At 46.4% G+C, this 4,812-nt stretch overlaps 1 pseudogene; it reads right to left on the minus strand.

Annotated features, from left to right (window-relative positions):
* Positions 1-2,831: 2,831 nt before the first annotated feature.
* On the minus strand, positions 2,832-4,129 carry LOC122546728 (uncharacterized; annotated as a pseudogene).
* Positions 4,130-4,812: the final 683 nt, after the last annotated feature.

Genomic DNA, 4,812 nt, shown 5'->3' on the forward strand with positions numbered 1-4,812 from the left:
GGATGGCTATATGAATAGGAATGGTTTAGTGGGATATGGGCCAAATGCTAGCAAATAGGTTACTATATTAATTTAGGATATCTTGTTGGTGTGGATCAAAAGGTTTGTTTCCATGGTCCATAAATCTATGGCTCGATTTCTACATAGTCAGAACCAATTGCACAAGACTTGGAATAAACCATTCACCCCTTACAGCCTGTCCTCAGCTGTGGCCTAACTGCGCATATTTTAACCAATATTGTCAAAGATTTCTGAAGCTCTTTTAAAAAAAACATGCTTTCAGACTTTTATGATGTTTCTAAAGATATCATTTTAGCTAATCTCAATTTTAAAGGCCAGCCATTTCTCATGCACTCCCATCTCCCAGGTAGAGTCATCACCATCCATTCTCCCTGTTGTTGAAGGGCTTGATGCAATGATCAAAGAGAGTTGACGCATGAAAAAGGATTAGGGTGGGAAGGGAGAGAGAATAGATGGGGGGTGCAGAGGGTGTGGGGAGATAGAAAAAAAATGGACAGAGGGTGGGGCTGAAGAGAAAGACTGGAGATAACAGGGTGGGGGAAAGAGACTGGGGGACGGGGGTGCGTAAGAGAATATGGGGAGAGAGAAAGAGAGAGAAGGGGAGCAGAGGGTTGGAATGAGACAGAATGGGGGGATGCAGAGTGTGGGAGAGAGAGAGAGAATGGGTGGGGGAGTGGGAACAGAGAGAATTGACAAAGGGCAGAGGGTGGATGGAAGTACAGTACAAATCCCATCTTTTCCAGGACTGATGTCAAGTGTCATACGAACTGGAACCCATTCCTCCCACAGCAGACAATGAGCTTCTGAATAGCATCCAACCTGGAGCCACCCATTTACCCTACAGCCCTGTAGTTCCCCATTGCTAATACACACTAACAAACACATCTGGGCACTTTCGCATGGCCAATCCACCCTAAACTGCAAAGTTTTGAATTGTGGGAGGAAACCTGAGCATCCAGAGGTAATTCACAGACACAAGGTAGAGAACGTCCCAAAGTCCCCCTGAGGGCGGAATCGAACCTGGGTCTCTGGGTTCATGAGGCAGTGGTACTAACTGCTGAGCCATGCCACCCAGAGCTTTGAGGTTCTGCTTTGTCTTTGTAGCTTCTAACTTCTCATGAGCCTGCAGCAGAGGATCTCTCCTCCCGACATTGTTGAATCATACCCACTGCAACCTCCCTTTCCCACCTCTCCAGCCCTGATCAGATCTGTTCCTGAATCCTACTGCCAGACAGATACCGATGCCATCTGAACTCCTATTGCCAGTTGCAGAGAACGGAGACAATGCCTGTCACTATTCTGTCCCTTACCACCACCTCCCCCTCCCCAACATTGTCCTTACTGTCACCATCCGCTGCCCAGCCAGTTCGCTCCTCCGGCCTGCAGCCCTCTTTCAGATCTCCTTTACCTGTCTGACTCATACTCACACCCTCCTGCCCCTGTCCACTAACTCAATTAGAAGACCAGCTAGAGGGGAAGACCATCTCCCGGAATAAAGCATCTGGTTAACTTTACCCATTTCCTCCCAATATGTCTGCAGCCTGGCTTCCAGATCCATCTCTGAGCCGAAGGTCCTCAAACATGTTTTTGCCCTGGAACACAGCATCCAGATCCTCCCAGCAAATTGAAAGACAAATCCCACCCAGCCTTCTCCAATGTGTGTTATGTAACTGCTTAATTGCTTCTAGTGGCCAGGCAGAGGCTGATAGCTAAGTTCAGTACCCATGAGTATAGCCTGAACTGGGATCTTGGGTTTATGTCCACTGGACAGTACACTCTCACACAAGCACGTATACACACACTCATGCAGACTCTCTCTTTCTCATACATTTGCTCTCTCCCAGATACACCCACCCTCTCACAGGCTTATACTCCATCACATATTTTACCAAGCATGCACACACACAGACACTCACGTGCACACGCAAACTGTCTCTGATGGACGCACAAATACATAAAAGTCTCAGGTGAATTTTCATTTGCGAAATTACATTTGCAGATACATTCTATTGTGCACTTTTTGAGCAAAATCTACAGGCAATCAATCCTGTAATATTTTATAAATTCATTTTTTTGGAAATAGAACCAGTCTCAAAATTGGGATATAGACAGACTCTAACCTCACAACTTTCTTGCATTTTCTGAACTGAGATGTTACATTGTTTTTTTTTAAACCTGAAGTTATGTCATGAATATTACTTGAAGGAAGCTCTGGGATTTACATATTAAATGAACCAAAACCTGCAACCCATTCTAAAAGATGAAAGACTTAACAGCATTCTAGGTTTGTTCATTATATGGTATCAGTTGCATGACACTAATCTTTTGCTATAAATTCAGTTTCTTGTGACCCTGCTCCATAGCTACCCGATGAAGGAGCAGTGATCTGAGAGCCAGTGCTTCCAAATAAACCTGTTGGACTATAACCTGGTGTTGTGTGATTTTTAACTTTGTCCATCCCAGTCCAACATGGGCCCTTCCACATAATTTCCAGTGAACACAGCTCACACCTCCCCTGGTGCTGCCAGTAAACTTTACAATGCCAATGAAGCATTGGAGTATCTGCACTCCTTAAAAAATTACAATTTCTAATGATACCAATTACTCATTCACTGCTTCTGCTGATACACGACAGTGGAAACTTAGTGCTGGAGGCTTAAAGAAATGAGCAGCTTTGAAACAAAAGTGTGTTAGATTTTAAGGATTTCAAGGTCCAAGTACGACTTGAAGTTCAAGTAACCTTTATTGCGACCCAGGTTTGTTACTGCTTCAGAGCTCCCCAGCAATAAGGTGTACAAAATGTAGCTGCTTCTTAAAACTGCTCAAGGTCAAAGTGCACACTCTACCCACCCACAGTCTCAGCTGGTGAGCGGGCTGTTCCCGATGTGGACCCGCTCGTTCATTTGCAGGCTGGAGGAATCAATTATTCCCTTCCCGCACTCAGGCAGGTGAACGGTTTCACTCTCGTGTGGACCCGCTGGTGTGTCCGCAAGTTGCCAATGAGACAGAATGCCTTTTTGCATTCAGGACAGGTGAATGACTGCTCCCTGGTGTATTTGCAGGTTAACCAACCAACTGAATCCCTTCCCGCACTCTGAGCAGGTGAAAGGCTTCTCTTGCATGTGGACCCGCTGGTGGGCCAGCATTGTAGATGACTCAGTGAATCCCCTCTCGCACACGGGGCATGTGAACGGCTTTTCTCCCATGTGAACCCGCTGGTGCCTTTGCAGATGTCCCATCTGACTGAATCTCTTCCCACACATTGAGCTAATGACAGGCTTCTCCCCGGTGTGGACACGCTGGTGGATCAGGAGTTTAGATGACTCAGCGAACCTACTCCCACACATGGGGCACATGAACGGCTTCTCTCCCGTTTGGACCCGCTGGTGTGTCTGCAGATGGCTCACATGAGTGAATCCCTTCCCGCACATTGAGCAGGTGAATGGCCTCTCCCCAGTGTGGATCCGCCGGTGGGTCCGTAGGCTGGAAGAATCAGTGAATCCCTTCCCACACGCGGAACAGGTGAACGGCCTCTCCAAGGTGTGGACGCGCTGGTGGGTCTGCAGGCCGGAAGAATCGATGAACCCCTTCCCGCACTGAGAGCGGGTGAATGGACACTCCCCCGTGTGGACCCGCTTGTGGATCAACAGTGCAGAAGAATAAGTAAGCCCCTTTCCGCAGACCAAGCACATGAATGGCCTTACTCCGGTGTGGATCCGCCGGCGAGTCCGCAGGTTGGAAGAATTTACAAAACCCTTCCCGCACTGAGAGCAGGTGAACGGCCTCTCCCTGGTGTGGACCAGCAGTTCAGATGATTGAGCAAATGTCTTCCCGCACACTGGGCGTTTGAACAGCTTCTCTCCTGCAGATCTTCTGCAGATGACCCATCTGACTGAATGCCTGCCCACACACTGAGCAAGTGAACGGTCTTACCCAAGTGTGAATGCGTCTGTGGACTTCCAGCACTGATGGGGAAGGGAATTTCCATTTCCACGGTTTCCCCATTGGGGGAGCTTTTCTGGTGTCCCTCCGAGTTTGATATTACAAACAGAATGTGTACTCAGTTTCTCCCCACCGTGAGTGGTGTCAGTTTGATCCCCCAGACTAAGTAAACTGTTTGAAGCACATTTCACAGACGCGCACTGAATCTCCCTCACTCGGATGTTTCAGTATTCTTCCTACCACACCAGTGTCCAAAACCCCTCAAGCAGACAAAAGCAAACATTTCTTCTCTACTTGAATATCTGCTGATATTCAAGTCCCAATGAATCAAGTGGCTCTGTCAGAAGTTGATATATCGTGTGCTTTCAGATTTCTTTCTGCATGTTTTCCTGCAAAAATAAATTCACAAACTGAGTGATCACTGTCGGTACATTTAAATAAACAGAATTCTGGTAGATTGCCAGATGCCTGCTGATCATATATTATCCAGGACACAGAAACCTAAAAACTCTTATGTAGCCAGATAACATTAAGTGTGTATGGAGAAAAACTTCATTTAGATGACTAGGACCTGGAACAACCTGCCTACGAAGGTGCTGGAGATGGAACTGAATTAAGGATATGAAAATGAAAAGGTCAAGGCAGCTTGAGAAAAGAAAGCCAGTAAATTTGCTGAATGACTTCCTGTTGTCCTATTAAATTAAAAAGACAACAAGAAATACAGGACATAACTCCCTTAGGTGAAGAATAGTTGCAAACAAGCTTTAACAACAACCAATAACATCAGCTTTACACCATATGAAGCAACATTGATCTAAATTTCGTACCAATGCGTCAATCCCTTAAATG

The sequence above is a fragment of the Chiloscyllium plagiosum genome, unplaced genomic scaffold, assembly GCF_037043375.1.
Source record: "Chiloscyllium plagiosum isolate Xiang-an unplaced genomic scaffold, Cpla_swu_hap1 HiC_scaffold_49, whole genome shotgun sequence".
Lineage (NCBI taxonomy): Eukaryota > Metazoa > Chordata > Chondrichthyes > Orectolobiformes > Hemiscylliidae > Chiloscyllium > Chiloscyllium plagiosum.